Below are 17,917 nucleotides of genomic sequence, written 5' to 3' on the forward strand. Positions count from 1 at the left end.
AAAGGCCTCTTCAATCGACCCTGTCTTTCTGCATCCTTAACAAAAGTGGTGGTTTATTACTTTTTTCAGATTAGAAATAGAAAAATCTAATACAGACAATAAACTAATCTGCATGTATGTACTATGCATGTATCTGGTTGTGTCTCTGTTGTCTTTAGCCACATCATCTACAATAAGAGGCATCAGATACCTTTTATGATGGTGTTCAGTAGTGTTTATCTAGCTCATCAGGGACCTTCTTGGGGGATTTGCCTTCCTCCCCGTTTTGACCTTGGTGCCGTGCTGTGTCTTGTGCCAAGAAATGTCATTTTAAACGTGTGGGTATTGCAGAAGCTGAGCTGGTGGAAGAGAAACATTTACATCTTGAGTGAAAGTCCTGTGTGACAAATGCAGAGACTCAAGGGCACTGGCTTCAAGCAGTTCCAAGTGTGCTTGGCCACAGTCATCCTGGGCAATTGAGACTACATTTTATGAAGCTTTTTGCTTCTGTTCATGGTTATCACCGAAGTGGACAGGGGGCATGTCTTGGTGGAGGTGAAGATGAGTAAACTTCTGAATTAATTCACAATAAAAATTTTAGTGAAAAATTTAGAGAGAGATCTCTGTTAGGCACGTGAGCTTGTTGGAAAACAACCGAAACAAGTCCATATTTGTATGGAAATGTTGTCAATAGAGAACGCTAATGAGAGTGCTTTGAACAATAATTACTGATCTGGCAGGTATCTGGGCAGAGCAGGATCGAAGGCAGAAGTGGCCTGAGCAGTTTCTGCTATACTGGCAGCGGGGGTAAAAAGCCCTTTCGTTGATCTCAGACCTAAGACAAATGAACTGCAAAAAAATCAGAGATGCCAGCCTGAGGATGCCTGCTGTGGTGCCCGGTTTCCAGAAGACACATGACATGTCCCAGCTACCAAAGCTGCAGAGGTGAGAAGTTGGCTGGTGCCTGCCTGAGGGCTGGAGGACTGTGGTGAGAGAAGGGATAGGGAGCAGAGTGGAAAATATTAGTTATACAAGTAAGTGTAGGTGGGATTTAACTGGTTTAGGGACTGCATTTCATGGACTTGATCACAATTTATGAAGAATTGAACATTTAACTATGAGATAAGACTTTTTAGTTACTACTCTTAAATGCTGCACTAACAAGTAATGTGGGTTTTTTTGTATTTTGCTCAGAAGCTGTCTCAAAACCATTGAAGTCCAATTATAGTCTTCATAAACACAAGTTAATATCTTTCTGTTAAAAATAGAAGCTGAAAGGGCCAAGAGATCTTGCATCCAGTAATGTACAAGAAGTGTAAAAGAAGTGGCTCTCTCCTGTTCCTAGCTTGTCTCTTCAGGCTAGAAAACATTTCTGGGAACATTTCCTTGCTGCTCCTGTATCTCTATCCCCTTGGAATCTGATGCTAATATTATATTTTTATAAACTTAGGCTTAATACCTTCTCTAGGCTCTTTCATTTTGCAATTCGCACCTGTCACTTGGGGGGGGGGGGGAGTCTGATAAGGTTTTTTCTTGTAGGCCTCTCAAATTGTACTCCATTGTATTTAGCTGCAGAATCCTAAATCACACTAACAGGATGCCTGAAATGGACACTGGTAGAGAGTAAAAACAAAATGCCTGATACAGATGCTATCAACTATTTTTAGCTCCTGACAGTCCAGTGTTGCTCTTACCCAAGGACTATTCATGTTTCTTTCTCTTTTTCTTGCAGTTCTCAGTTCCATGATGACTGAGAAACAGAAATACAAAGTAAGAGTATTGTTATGAGAATTAGGGGGCAATTGGACCATACACAGATCTATCTGGATGATTGCCCTCCTCTGTGGAAGATTGTAGTGGTGTGATTGCAATCATTTCTGCTGGTCAGTGTTTTTAGTGTTAACATAGCTACCCAGGGAGCCAGCCAGGTTTTATGACTGTCTTTGGAACTGAAAGAAAAAGAGAGGAAAATGTGTCTGTGGTATTTTACTAAAGCAGATCCACGTGCTATTGTGGGGGGATAGAATGGAGATGGTATAGAAAGTAATCTTACCCCTAAGGAGTTGCAGCTGGGCTAATTAGCAAAATGAGGAGAAGGCCTAACTTCAACAGGCCACAGCTGTAACTAATAAGAACAACAGGAGCTACAAAAGAGTGGGTTGGTTTGTCAAGAGGACACGCCCTGAAGCAGGAAGGGAACTGGAGTCAGTCGGTTACCTGGTGAGAGAGGAAGGATGTGCTCAGAGGAGCTGCTTACCAGAAAACACCGAATAGGTATGAAACTTTTGTAGAAGAAAGAGATGATAGCATAAAATTCCTGTTAAATATATGCATATATGATAAGATGCTATTGGTGGCATGTAACGACTAGATTTCATACCTAGTAACATCTACTTGTGGTGCAGTTTTAAGTGTGCTGGCTGTGAGAGCTGCTTCTGTAGAGAGGTGATTTCTGTTTCTGCTGTCTTCATTCTTCCTCTGAAATGAAAAAATCAACAACTTTCTAGTTGCTCCCAGTTGTTTACCTAAGTGTTTGTATTTGTACCCCTGTTCCTGGATGTTCTAATTCTGCAGTCAAGATGCCTGTATACAGCTCTTGTACCTTTTGGGTAAGGGTGTGTTTGGATGGTGATCTGGGGCAGAGAGTATTCTTCTCTGTAGTTAAAACTGGCCAAGTTTAAGCTTTTTAATTGACAGGCATTTTTAACTGGAAAAACAGAGTTTAGAGTTTTAGTCTTGAAATCCCCATAGTACGTGAAGTAAACATATAGCATATTTTACAAGCTCATTTGGGGAACTGGTTGCAATTAAATGTTGCCTCCTGAGGTGTCTCAAGTTATGTGTCTTAAAGAAGAAGAGAAATAGGAATTTATGAGAGAGGAAACAGAGCTCCAGAACTTTTCACTACACCAGGTCCTGTACTGAAGTGGCTGCTGTGAAAAATACAGCCAAGGACCAAGAACTTAGCTGTCTGAAAAAATTGCTTTATAGCAGCAGCTTAACTTCAGTGTGTTTGAGCCAGAGCTGCTGGCAGCGTTATCTCTGCATCCTGGGACACTTCCCAGTTCCTGTGCCTTGGCACTGCTTTCACATGGGCCTGGGGAAGGAGTTTGGTCTATGAACTGGCTGGTGGTGAGAAACAGGTTCATTTTTGTGAGATGAGGTGATGGTGTGCATGTATCTCTGTGGCTTAGTGTCCTTTGTGAGCTTGTTAGTTGAGCTAGAATTTGTGGAGTGTTTAAAGAAACTTCTCTTTTTTTTTTTTTTTTTTTTTTTTTTTTGTCCTATTAAGAGAAATGAGTTGATGAAGTCCCTGAAATGTTCTGTTTTCATCCTTATGCAAGATAGTGAGGAATACACTCTTTTCATCCCTTAGGTAATTATTTGCTTTATTATTGCACTGCAGTGAGATAGGATTAATGTAGGTTACAAGTAGTAACAGAATATGGAATAAGACAACAATAAGCACAAGAGCAAAAGATAAAAATAGTCTCAGGAATTAACCTAGTAGTTGGAGAACTTTATGAATATATAAAAGGCTTGCAACTATGCTTAAATCTATTTTTCTTTCTGATAATGTGTTTTCAAGTATTTTGCATACAGGATTCACCTGGGATCCTGGGATGTAAGAACTTGAAGAATTTCAAGTGTGCAGCTTCAGGAATGAAAAAATAAAATTTTGACTTACGTTGTCAACCTGAATAAACTATTAACTGCCCCACAGCAATTACAAGTTGTAGCTAGTAACAGTGCAATAAAAACACAATTGCCTTTTTCCCCCTTAGCATTTTCTCCCTGGTCCTGTAAAATTTGTTTTTCTGCCCTCTTCTTTAGTTTGCTTTCCAAACCATTCCATGTCTTCAATAGATCTTGAGAACTGTCTCATGAGTAGATCTGAATAATCAATTTTGAATATAGGAAATTCAATGAGGACTCATACGTCATAAGCCTGGCCTTCTGGATTGAAAACTTTAGATAATTCAAACAGACCTTGCTGAATGTTCAGCCTGGTCTGGCAGGCCCAATCTCTGAAAGGTGGGCAAGTGAAACCTTTGTGTTTGCATAGAAAGGAAAGTTGTGGGATAGCTAGGAATTGGCTCTGGCCAGCTTGTGTCCCAGGCATCATCTTTAATAGTTGTTTTATTTTTTAGCAACCAGGCCAATGGACCAATCCGCTTTAGTGTTTGGGGTTTTTTGTTTTTTTTTTGTTATTGTTGTTGTTTGGATTTTTTTTAATTTTTAAAAATTGTGTTTGAGTTTGTTTGGTTTTGCTTCTGTTTGCTTGTTTTAGTTTTGGCCAGCTGCACTGGCAGATGGCTGTGACTGCCCTGTAGTACCCCCAGCTGCTGCCAAGCTCTGCCTTGAGGGACCTTGGCCATACATAAATGCTGCTGTATATTGAAAGAAATGTTAACATGGAAAGAAAATGATCACAAAGGCAAACCAGATACCTTGTCATGTACATGTAAGTGTTTATGTAGCAGTCAAGTATAATAGTGACTTAACCACATGTGAGGAGACATTTTGTACTTCTGCCATGTGAAACATTTGGGATTAAACTGATTTAAATAAATTGGGGCAAATGCAGTCTGAGATGATGTTATATTGAAAGGCCTAGGATGTGTTCTGAAGCAGATACTGTGATGCTGACTGATAATTCTAGGAGAATTTTCTCGATTAAGCACTTCTGTGAATCTTGGTTATATCTGATAAGCAGGGAAACGGTGTCCCTAAATATAACCAAACTGTATTAACAAGAGGATTAGAATGATTTGATGTAGAAACTTTTCTCACTAAACTCTTAAAGAAGATTATGTTTGTTTAATCTTATAATTTAAGTGCAATGGAAATTTGGAAGAGCTGAAATTGCCATTCATTTATTTAAATAGCTTACTTTGGGACAGAATGCATTATCAGAGAGGCTTAATATTGAAGCTACTTCTAAAAGTCTGAATTTCCTATGCAGCATGGTCAAAGTATGATTTCTAATCTCTAACTTTGCAAAACACTCTGGATTGATCTGTTGAATTAGATGCATCACTAAATTCTCATCTGTATTTTTATATGCTTCCTCATTGACAGAAGGTTGGGGTGTGGGGTGGGAAGAGAAGGTCTTCAGTGACTTTTCCCTACACAGGGGTTGCTTTCCATGTTGGGATTTTTCTCCCAACAATAAACTAACTTACAAAAAAGTATGAGCAGTTACCACAAACTGAGAGCTAGAAAGTTTCACAGTTTAGGGATATCTTTGTCAGTATCACTGTTTCAAAGAGCTCACTTAATCAAAACATTGATATTTTTCATTTTTTAGTCAAACATTGAGCTCTGTTGCTGTTCTATTTGTTTTGTAAATAAATGATATTTTCACTGCTGTAAATGCTGAGTTGTTTGATAGCTGTTACTCCTTTCACTGTTAGTTTCAGTTCACGTGTCTCCATTAGAACTGACTGCTGCCCTGAGAACTTCTCCTTGGTTTATTAAAAGGGTGCTTTACAACATCAGTCCAGGTTCTCTTAGGGCATGAAGAGTCCCACTGACTAGAGTCCATGGCCAGTTTGGGAAACAGGGTCACTGTGAAATCCAAAGAGGGGAGCAAAGTGGAGCTTGGACAAAGCTGCCCACAGAGGTCAGGTGAGGTATCTCTGAAATGCTTCACTGGGTGGCAGTTTGCAGCTGGGGAAACTGTGCTGATGGACTGCTCAGAGCCACAGACTGAGCAAATGGGAAACACTCCTACCTAAATTTTCCCCATAATGGACAAGATGGCAAAACTATATTTTGTTTTAAGTTCTGTTCTCGTGCTGTGTTTGATTGTATTGGTCCTGGCATTTTTGGTTCAGTCTCTCCATTATTTAAATCAAGAGACATTGTGGAAGTGCAATGCAGTTGCGTTCCTACTGCTTGTTTCTTTGTCTTAGTCTTATTTCCTTCTTCAAACATATCTTTATGAAAACAAGTAAAAATAATTCTTCTATTTAATTCAAGCAAAACCCCAATGGTTTATGCTGTACACACTCCTTTGTGCTCAAGAACCTGTGAGCTAGTATTTGTACAGTGATCTAACTTCAATTTTTCTGCCTTTTTAAGAGTAAAGATAGACTGGAATGTTTCCTGGGGAAGAGGGGACAAGTTGCTCCATATAGTTAAGAATAAATTGAGGTTCATGTTCACTTAGACATCCTAATACACTTCCATACTCAAGCAAGTCAGAGCTGTTGTACTGGTGCTTAGTATTCCAGTAGCTTGATGAATCTAAGAGTATTTTAGGATTCTTCCCTTGAAATTACTTTGCTGTTGTTAGTAGCAAAAAAAACCCCAACCAAACAAACCCAACACAAACATCAAAAAACAAACCCCCTTAGCACAAGAACTCCCCAAGATTTTGTTGCAGAGTTGTGTTCACCCTTCTCTTGGGATAAGCAGACATTCTTGTTTGTGTACTGTAGGCACAGAATCTACACTGTGTCTCTGGTGGATGCTCTTGTGCCAGTATTCCCTCTTGGGGTTTGACTCCCTTGTACCATTCAAGCCCAGAAGTGAGTGTGGGGGTGGAGATAAAAAAAAATAAATTAAAAAATGAACCAATTGGATAGGAGGAGAGAGAAGAGTTTTAAACTTGGTTTATTGTATTGTCTGTCTGCCCGTCTTAGATCTCTTGAGGCAGTCAGTTATGGTGGGGAAATGATGGACTGCTAGGAGAAAGGAATGGAGGAGCACCAGACTCTGCAGTAGCTTTGCCGCACTTGCCTAGTGTAACTTCTAGCACATGGCCATCAGCTAGTAGGGTTTTTATTATTTAGTTTGAAAATGGCCATAACAACCAACCTCCTCAGCGGAACACTGCTTCTTTGAAACCTTTATCTTATGAGTCGTTGAAATAAATTCTGTGTAAACATACGAGCAGAGCAAACTTGTAAAAATCCCTTTCCTAGAATGTTGTGGATTGTTTTCTCTTTTTTTTTTTTTTTTCCTCTAGCTGTTAACTACTGGAATCTCAAATGAGCTGAGAAGAATATAAAGAGGCAATGTTTGGAGAGCTCCCTCTCTAGACTGAATGGGTCTCTGAGTAGTGGCAGATTGAGGTCTGTTTTCTGTTGCTGGCCATGTCAAGGGTGTGAGCTGCTGCTTTCATCTTCAATAAGCCCCGTGAAGAGTTACATCCGTTGTGGGAGTTGTGTTGGTGAATGTTGCAGCTGGATGATGAAGACTTTGAAACTGAGCTCATCGGGTTTAAGTTGTCAAGTCTTGATATACTTTTCTGATTCGTTCTGTGGGGTTTTTTCCTCTCTTGTTTCATGATCTTTCTTTAGTTGAGGCTTTTATCATTAAATTATGGGTTTTCAGTTTGTTCAAAATCTACCTCAGGACCATGAACATACCAGTAATCTCAACAGCAGTGGCTGGAGATGTACAATGTCTTGATTTACAAATTCAAAAAATGTGACTGCTAATCTCTTTCATATTTTCCTCTAAAATACAAATTTCATTGATTTTAAAAAAGCCCGTTTTGACTAAAAATGAAAATAAGCATATCCCTGAACAATGACAGATTATAAAAGGTTGCAATTAATTTTTTTAGTTTGAAACAGTTAAAAATATTCCAAGGCCAGGTATTGCCATTGTCATTTGAGGCAATGGTTAATTACTTGTATTTTTTCATCCAGTTAGCACTTGTTTGCTCCTTGGTGCCTTCATGTGGAATGACTGGCACTACCAGGAGATGGTTTGGACCTGCTGACAAATAATGCTGCTTAAAAATATCTCCAAAATAAATAGCTGTTTATCCCTGTTGCAGGGCTCATGTTTTCTTGGCTTTTAGGAAACAAAAGCAGCTTGGGGTGAGTGAAATCTTTGTGTGTTTTACAGAGAGCTCAGGAGCTGGTCCTCTACAAGTAAGGACATGGAGAGCATTGATTCTGAGGTATTACACTGTCTTTCTCAAGTTGTGTGGTTTTTTTGTTTGTTTTTTTTTTTTTTTTTTAATAACAGGTCTCTCAAGTGAAATTTTTAATGAATTAATTATTTTAGAAGCTAGTGCATCTGACCTCTTCCTTTCCATCTCCTTCAGCATTGCCCTCACACAAAGACATCTGTGTGCAAAGCTGTTGGCTGCTTATTAGTAATGACTTTTCTTGCTCAGTGTTGTAAAGTCTGGAAAAACTCCCAGTTGCTTATGTGCCACTTGAGTTTGTTTTGCTTGGAAGCCTTGCTTACATTGGGGTAACCTTTGGTTTTACTAGGGGCAGATCAATATTGGCTAGGAATGTGAGTCTTTCAATTTTTCCATGTGTACTGTAAGGGTCACACTAATTGCCATCTAAGTTAAAATAGTTTGTTTAAAGAGCTTTCTTTCATCCTGACAGCTCATTAGTATATTGTGGTGGCTTGTTTTGTAAGCTGAAGAGAATGTTTCCCATAATATTCTTTCTCTGCCTGACAGACCACATTTATTTCAAATTTATCCAGCAATTCCTTCATCTTTTTGTATCTGAAACGCAGTCTCATCTAGGCCTGGAATATGACTGTGAGATTTAAATAGATGTAGAAATTAAGTAAGTCATCCAATTTTTAGGTAATGAGATAAGGAATAATTTCCCCAAATGTGCAAAAAAAAAAAAAAAAAAAAGGAAAAGCAGTGATTGCTCTCAAAATTTCACTTATCAGGTCTAAATGCCTTGATGGGACATGTTCCTGTGCTACCTTATTGGAGCCCAAGACATGATCACCTGGCAGAGGGTTTTAAAGCCTCTATTTAAAGTCTGACTGGGAATGGATGTTTTGTGAGCAGATAGATGTTCCATCAAAGGGTAAATCACATTTTTGAAGGCCTTCTTTTATATCAAATTGGATACTTCTTTTTTTTCCCAAACTCTCAGGAAGGCAAGTTCTGCATCTCCAGCATGCTGTTTTTGTGCTTAGATGTGAAAGGTCATTTGTCTCTTTTCTCTCAGTAAGTGAAAATGTATTCACATGTCAAATCTTTCATGTCAGGGAGAATCCAGATTGTGGACTCAAAAGCTTTTCTTGTCATGTTCCTAATTAGGTCTGTGACTCATTCTCATGAATAATATATCAAGCTGCATATTAACATCTAATCCAGCTACATCATCAATTCACAGCAAACCTTGGCTGCAGTAACTCCTGTAAAAACAAGTCAGAGGCTGCAATGTTTTCCCAACAGCTGTTAAAACTTCTGTAGTGTCTCTGGGTACTAAACTTGCAAAGCAAGTGATTAGATTCATGTTGCAGTATGTGGGGGTGAATGAATTTGATTAAAATAATAAAAGTGGATTTCTAAAGAGGACTTTGAGGTTAAGGCCAAAAAAACCCTTTATCCTAGATAGAAATTATATTCCTTTATGATCTGAGGAGGAGAGTATTTGTCCAAGTTCAGACCAAAGTGCTGTGTATGGTTAGATTAGATTGCTTTTCTTAGTAAGAAACTGATTAGTTTTCTATTTGAGTGCAACAAAAAAGTTCCAGCTAATAAATTATTACAAAGGTTTTTAGCCTGAAATGAAAACACTTGTCGCTTGACCTCGGTCTTGCAGAATATTTTGAAGGATTGTCCCAGCTCCCTCATTAATATGCTGGATGGGATTGTTGTGGATGTAGCTGGTGTTTTTTGTTTGTGATCATGCTGACAGTTATTGTCAAACAGCTTCACTCCGTCATGTGGTGTTCATCACCAATTAGTCATCTGACAGGTATAATTTCTCAGTGCTGTGGATCACTATTGTAACTGAAAATTATCTTTGAAAGTGTCTTTAAGATGTCAGCTTTTCCTGCTGGTGTCTGTTTTCCATCACCTAGTTCATGATAGGTTGCTGGCACTGGTGTGTGCTTCCTTCCCAGTTTATTTTATAGACAGAATGATAAATTCCTGCCACTCTCTGGCTTTCCCTGCTGCTCAACTCTTTTCTCCAAAGAACGGGGCTTACGGGAGGTTCCACTCGGTGACTACTGCTTGGTGTTTGTGTCTGAGCAGGGAGAGAATAGTCTCCGTGCCTGGCTTTTTAGTCCTTCCAAATGCTGTTCCACTGCCACATCTGTTGACTTCCACGCAGTAAGGGAGCCTTTGAAAAGGATACGGCTTCGCAGGAGCTCCTGTCAGAGCACATCAGAATAATCAGCTTTGAGAAAGACAGGTACCATGTGCTCCCCTCTGGGTGCATATGTGTCCTCCCTGCTGCATCCATGCAGCTGTGGGACAGGGATCCTGGCTGCTCCATGGTGCCTCATTGGAGGTCTGTTACAGGCAGCGTGGGTGTGACACAGCCCCGTGAAGGAGGAGGGTTTGGAGCTTGGTGTGTGGGTCATGGCTGCTCAAGTTCATCTGGCCAGGCTGTCAGGTTGGATCTGAACAATGTGCTTCTGGTGAGAGCTGTGCGTGGCAAGGGGGGTTGTTAGGCTGAGCCTGCTTGTCTGTTTGGAATGGAGCAGAACTGGCTCCCAGGTAGCACCTGGCAGTAAATAGCAAATGTGCAGCCAGCATAGGCTCAGTTAAAAAGTTTCAATGTCTATGACTTGACAAAGGACTGTTACCAAAAGGCAAGGGAACGTGGTGGAGGATTTTTGGCGAACTGAGTTGCTGTGCATTTCAAAAATCAGAGAAATACTCCTCATAGTAATGGGGAAGTGGCAACTGTGATGCCTGTGCCACAGGTTGTTGCATATGAGAGTGTGTATGGTATGAATGAATTGATAGTATTGATTGGCTGTGCCTGACCAGGGCTGCCAATTATAGCAACTTTTAGGAGCTTTTAAACATTTTTTTTTTATAATTGCCTTAAATATTCTGAATAATAGTGAAGATCTCGGGGCATAAGTAAATGGGATAGTCATTCTTCTGTAACTTTCTGGAAGATATCCTTAAAAGTGTTTATATATTACTGTAGCAAGGTTAGAAAAAAAAAAAGGAGTACAATCATGAACAATTCATTTAGAATCAGAGCTTCACCCATGAAAGAAGGGTGAGGCTTCTAAATCACTAATGTGTTCTTGTCATAAGTATCAAAAATTTAAATATGCAGGTTGTTTATGGGTTCACCAGTCTGCATTGATGTCTGACCTCTGTCACACTGTGCTTCTCCCTGTTCTGACAATATAGTTTAAAAGACTGGATTAATTACGGTTTTTTAACCTAAGAATCACAGTGTTTTATAAACCTGACAGTGGCCTCAGTATCACTGGAAAGCTGCAGCTAAGAGTAAGGGCAACCATTTCAAGTTAAGGATCAAATGTGGATAACAAAAAAATGGGCTAAAAAAATTACTTCCTACGTGTGGGGGGAAACAACACAACTTTTTGGCTTGTTTGCACACTTGTAGAGACTTGATACACCTTTAAAATTTGCCTGTAACAAGCCTCAGGTGTTATGCCTTAGACAGTATGAGTTGAACTAATTAACAAGCTGAAAGGTTTAGGTTGTTCTAGCAATTAAAGACTTTCACATGGATTTATGCTTCCTTGTACTTGTAGAGCTTGATGCAGTAGCTCTTCAGCAGGTATCATTGTTTGCAGTAGTTTTGCATGAGCAGGGACTGTTCCTTGAGTACTTTTATGTACTTATAACAAAAACATTCACACTGTTAGCTTGTTGTACCTTTGAACAAATGGGTGAATCAAGTTCATGAAGCTTTGGAAGAGGAATGACACTTCCAAGGTTGCCAGCAGTTCTGCATAAACAGCTGGTGATTTTAATTGATCAACAGCAAAGAAAAAAGTGCATCTCTGTGTTTGACTCCCAGGAAAGGAACAGGATTCACTGCCACATCCACAATTTAAATTGAAAACTGTGTGGCAGTTAGGTTTTCCATTTCAATGACACCTTAAACTGCATCATGTGTTATGTACTACGCAGAAATTAGCAAATAAATTAGATTAATGTGGTGCTGAACATGAAGGCTAAGATCAGTTTATTTTGACACAGTGGTGATGACAAAGTACAAACAAATACTTTCCTCTTATTTAGATAAAACTGCTTTGAATTTACAGATTGAGAACCACATCTTGCTCTGCCTCGTTGTCATTTTGGTTCTGAAATACATTTTGCTTATTTCTGCCTGGCTCTATAGGCTGAGTTGATGCTTTATTTTTTTTTTTTTAACGTAGCAATCTATTTTCTTTGTACCACTGTTATGGGTGCTGGGCTATTCCTTATTCTGTATCTGTAAGCATTTTAGTCTCTTCACTTTGAGTGGCTGATTTAAGGAAATGGAGAGATTAGGATGGCAGACAACTGAGATGAATTGAAGTAGTTCATCTTTGTCAGAAAAACCCTGTCTCTCTCAGCTGTCCCTCTTGCAAGAAAGAGGAGAAACTGGGCTGAGAGCTAAATTTCAGAGGCATACAAAAATTAGGAAGAAGCAAAGTGAGAAAGTGTCGAACAAAGCTGGAGAAGAAGGGCCCCCTTTGGACTGAATAAGGTACATGGAAGCTCCGAATTCCACATGGAGCTGCAGCAGACTATCAATTCACTGACTCCATTAAGACAGTAGATTTTGAGAGAGAAAATTCTTGGGGATATGCCAAACTTTTTTTCAGCTGATAAAAGAAGAATGTTCTTCCCCAATAGAAATAACAAAAACTGGTTTTGGAGAAAAAAATGTGCAAAGAAAAAGCTAAGTATTGTAGCTTGAATGTTTTTCTTTATTAAATTGGGATTTAAAAAAAAAGTATAGGCTCAATTTGAGAGTTATTAAAATTGTTGAATACAAATAAACTAATGGGGGAAGCAGGAGAGTGAGAATATCATACTTGGTTTTCTCTTTCCTCATTTCATATTACCAGGGCTAAAGAGATTTTCATCACTATTGGTGCTACCGAGTAATGTATTTCAAAGAAGTATTGAGCTGGCCAGGATCAAAGTCATTTCTACATGCAGAGTTTCCAGCTAAGAAGTTATGGGAGGATATGGGTCTGATGCAGTCTGGAAAAGGCAGAATAACCTTTGTTATCTGAAAGAGGCAGAATAGCCAGCATTGATCCCACTTCAGCAGAAGGGGAAGGAACCAAGGTCGTAACAAGGTGCGTGCACTTGATCTGCTCAAAACCCGAGACTGGAAGAAATGACTGCTAACATAAAAGCCGAGAGCCACTTGGTAGCTTGCTCCAAGAAAACAGAGGACCTGTAAGCATCTAAGGATAGGAGAACTTTTATCAGTTTGATTAAACTTTGAGGTCTTCAGAGGAATTAGGTGAGATGACGTCCTGACTCTGTGCAGCCATGGTGCCTTCCAGCTTGGCTCTTGTCAGGATGGATTCTCACTCTGCCCTCTGCTGAAGCAGCCTCTGGATGGTCTCTGAGTCTGGCAGGAGTACAGTTTTGTAGGAGTGAGGAGGAGGAAAGGCACAGGGGAAGATGTTTCAGATATGTGTGTAGGTTTGTCTGACAGCTGCTCAGGGGGAGAGGGGAAAGCAAGCAAGTGGTGGAAGTCAGGTGCTGGAACAGGCTTGTGGTCCAGCCTCTGCTTGGACTTAGAGGCACAGATCTGAGCAGCCAGACTTCCTCTGATGCAGTTCAGGAACAGACTTTCAGCTGAATGTGGTGCCTGGAGGCGATTTTTCTTTTCCTGGATGAAAGCAATACCCTGTGGGGCATGTTTAGCCATGCTGCTCCCAGCAGCACTGTCACTGTGACCAGCAGGACAGGTCCCCACTCCTTGGGTAGTGCACTCACACAAGGCAGCTGAAATCAGGAAATTCAAGAAACAAACTAAAATCCATTGATGATGTTTCTTAAATACAGCTGATCAGTTTTGCCATGCTGTAGAGGCTTGAGTTTTCTCTGGTTTAGAAAAGTCCTGAACACCCCATAATTTCTATGATGCAGTGGTCATTGGTAGGTGTTCTTGCCTGTAGTGGAGGAGATAGGTGATTTTTAAGGCCCTTTCCAACTCAAACTGCTCCATTCTGTGGTTTGAAGCTTTGTTCATTATCTATAATTCATTGCTCAGTGATGCCTTAGCCACAAAGCCAAACTCAGAACATTTTATTTTGCTATTGTTGCAGTTTCACGATGCAACACTTGCAAGTCTGCAGCATATGGCACGGCTATATTGTCCTATAAAGAAGGAAATAATTGTGTGTGACTTTTATTTGGATAGTGAAAGCTGGAAAAAAAAATCCCAGGAGTTACTCTTCTCAAACTAAAAGCCAAGGTGTTTGATATGGTGACAAAGGCTGTTGAAATACGTAATTCATTCCATCTGCTGCCTTTGGTGCATGAGAACAGCACCCTGGTGCCAGCTGCATGTGCCTGAAAGTGAGAGAGGAGAGCCTTGGCAATCGTTCTGTTTGCTCTGCTGCTTGGGAGGGTGCAAGGGAGCCACACTTTCCCTTTTATTTCTAGCCCATGTGTCCTGGTTTGCCTGACAGGCCAAGCTTAGGGGAATGTGTGCTGTATGCGCTTGAGCTTAGGAGGCTTTCCCTGCCTTGCCAGTATTGGAATTCTAAACATTATTATCCATTCACCAAGTTCCTATTGCCATCTGTCTAGGAATTAGGGAGCTTTGGCTTTCTTATTCTGGGCTAAGGATAAGGAATTTTTTGCTCCTTTTGTAGTTGATTAGGTGGTCCAATCAAGCTCAGCTACTGGTTAGTTAAAAGCTGTATTTAACAGCAAGTTTTGCAGCCTAAAAAGATTTATTTTTAAAAATTGAGTTTTTAAACAATAAAAATATTTAACAATATTAATGATATTTTTACAATAAAATAACAATAAAAATCTTCTAATGTTTTATTCCTGAAATAAGTACAAGGTTTGCAAGCATAACCACCTAATCAACAAACTTCAGCAGATTAATTAAAAAAAAAGTAGATACTCCCCAGCCTTTAGGGAAACTTACTTTGGTTTGCTGTAGTTCTTTACCATGTTTTGCAGTGGCCCAAGAACAGTCAAGTGGAAGTGAAACTTGCAATTTTCCTTCAATATTTTATTGATATAAGTAGTAGCACTTTCCTGAGGGGTTTTTATGTAAAACTTTCAAGTTGCTGTTTAATAGAAGGATGAAAAGATTGGATATCAATAAAATGTTCTCTTTTTTTCATTTATCAACCAATTATTAAGGAAATAGAAAATTAAACCACTTATAAATTATGTTCAGCCCTCTTCCCCTTTCCTGTTATTTATGCCGAGAGGTGCCTGGAAGCTGTGCTGTCTCTAACCTGTAGCCAAATGGCTTTGTAGATAATACAGTGAAAAATCATGCAGTGAGATTATAAAGGAACTGTGAAAAACCCAACAGGATCAAAAACCTAAATGCCCAAATGCTTATGGACAACAAAATGGTTAAGTGTAATGGAGAACAAAGGAAAACAACTGCTGGTTTATTGTATCTTATTTTTCCTGTGGTTGTTCTCTACTGAGAGGAAATAAGAACTAAGATACTAAACAATATTTGAACTCAACTAAAAGTCTAAAAATAGTCTCAAATCCATGTCTCATTTACAGGATTCAAGCTTGCTGTATCCTTAAGCAACTCTAAAAATTGAGGCCAAATCCACCATGTTACTTTAATGTAAATTGGGGAAGGCGAGTTTCAAGAACTTCACTGGTAATTGGGAGTTTTTAATCTGAAGTCTTCAAAGGTATTTTGGATTTTGTCATTGAGGGGATGGCCTCTAGTTGACATCTAGTGTTGTGCCATCATGCATCCCAGTGTTGTTCAGGAGTTACTGACATAGTTCTCTACTACATATTGTTAATGAAATTATAATCGAGCCAAAAGCACATGTATGGAAAATTTTAATATTCCACTGCATCCTTTGCATGCTACAAGCAGCCTGCATGTAGATCCCTGCAAATGTAAACTCCCTGATGTGATACTTGTATAAAAAGGGAAATTGGTTCCTGCTCTGTATGTGGATTGTTACTTGGACTGAACCAATGCCACTGCACATCTAGCACTGGGCAGCTGATACGGATATGCCAAGTTGTTTTCCTGATCTTCATTTGGAGGTGTGCTTGGTGGGAGAAAGAATAGCTTCTCATCTTTAGGTCTGCATGAGAGCCAAAAGCCCTTTTTCCCGAAAGTGGGAAGAAAAGGAAAACTGAACCACTGACCGTTATTTCAATTTTAATCAATGAGGCAATTGATACAGGTGAAGAGGTGAGGTTGTGTATCAGGAGGGAAGAGTAATATTGAAGGAACATGCAGATTGGTTTCCTCTTTTTTTCCCCATTTAAAAAGTTTTAATTATACATAGGCATAGAGTAAAAGACACCTGAAAACACGTTTTAGAAGTACATAATTCTTAAATTATTTGATTCCTATGATGTTAGACATAAATTATTTTATAGAATAAGGAAATGTAGGTTGGCACACTGAAGACATAAATAGACTTAGTTTGAACCCATTTGAGAAAACCCACCTTTACTATTTACCTTGTAATTCTTGTATTTGGCATATACTTACCATGGTTAGTATAATATATAGTGTTCAAATTATGTGAACTTAATTTCATACTCTAACAAAGGATTGGCTACATTTAGAAATAAACCAAAAAACCAGCTCCTTGCACCCATAGTCTTGGGCTTTATACACTCACAATCTAACAAAATATTGTGATTCTGAAGACAAAATTTCATTTATTGTTTCCTATAAATAGTTAGATTTGCTTGGGTGTCTTGTTGCAGCATTCTAATATCTTCCAAAAAATAAAACAACCCCACAATCTGCCTCCAGAATGGAAGGAGGTCGTGGAGTGGAGAGGTCTGTTTTCTGCTTGAATTGGTTAATTAGTGTCAAAGTGCTTGGAAATTAAAATATTTTTAAAACATGCAATTATGCTTTAAATTTCTTTTAGCTCAGCCAAATCAGCCCACAGCACCTCCTTTAATCGCTAAGGGAGCACTGGAGAAAAAAAAAAAATAAAACAAGAAACCCCAACAACCTGTCTTGGGGAGGAAATTTCTTAGTTCAGGCGTCTCCCTAATGCTGTGGCCAGTATGGAGACACTGGAGCTGGCCTTAAAGGAGCTCTGAGAGCCTTTCATCAGCCACCTGCCTTCCCTGAGATGGACTGGGACAACTTTGGGCCAGACCTTCCCTGGCTGCAGGGGTGCCAAGGGTGTGTGTAAGCAAATAGTGGAAATAATTTCACAGTTGTTTTGGGGAGGGTCATTTCTTTGTCTTTTTACCCTTGGGAACGTATCCTTTATTTCAAATTAATACACTGACTTATGAGCTGCAGATTTTTCTCTTCACTGTTTGCTACAATGCTTACCAAATTATTTTCAGATCTTAGATATAATCTACACGAAATGTCAATCTCTTCTAATATTTATCTAGCCTTACCCTTACTAGAACTATTTTTTTGTGAAATAATAGACTTGAAATAGAAATCCCAGATGTACTATCTGAATCCATAAATTGCTCATTGTGAAGAAAATACATTTTTTTCTCTAAAAATGATGGATTGCTGGAACATAATGGTTTGTGCTGCTGTTATAGTTAAACTTGCTTTGAAATTTCTGAATTTCATACTGTTTATAAAGCAGGCAGAGCCTCTGTAAGGCTAGACAGACAAGAATAGTGCACATATACAACTGAACTAGGGCAGCTGTAAAGAATTCTGATGTTACATGGCTGTTGTGTTTAGTTTTATTCCTTTCATTTTGAAATGGAGTGAAAAATGCTGGATGCTCCCTTTTGTGGAGTATTAGACATACGCATGATTAACATAAGCTTGAGCATTGAAACTCCTTGCAGTTATCTCTTCACATACACCAAGTAAAAACTAACCAAAGTGCAGATGCTATTTTGTTTACCTCCTACAATAAAGACTCAAAAGTAGGATTGAATTGCAGTTATCTGCAATGACACACGCGAGAAAAGGTATTTGTTTTGAGTTAGACACTGAAAAGACTGATTTTATGAGTGGCAATTGTTACAATTGTAAATTACAGAGACACTGGCTTCATCCTCTTCACAGGT

The sequence above is a fragment of the Motacilla alba genome, chromosome 7 (assembly GCF_015832195.1).
Source record: "Motacilla alba alba isolate MOTALB_02 chromosome 7, Motacilla_alba_V1.0_pri, whole genome shotgun sequence".
NCBI classification, from domain to species: Eukaryota; Metazoa; Chordata; class Aves; order Passeriformes; family Motacillidae; genus Motacilla; species Motacilla alba.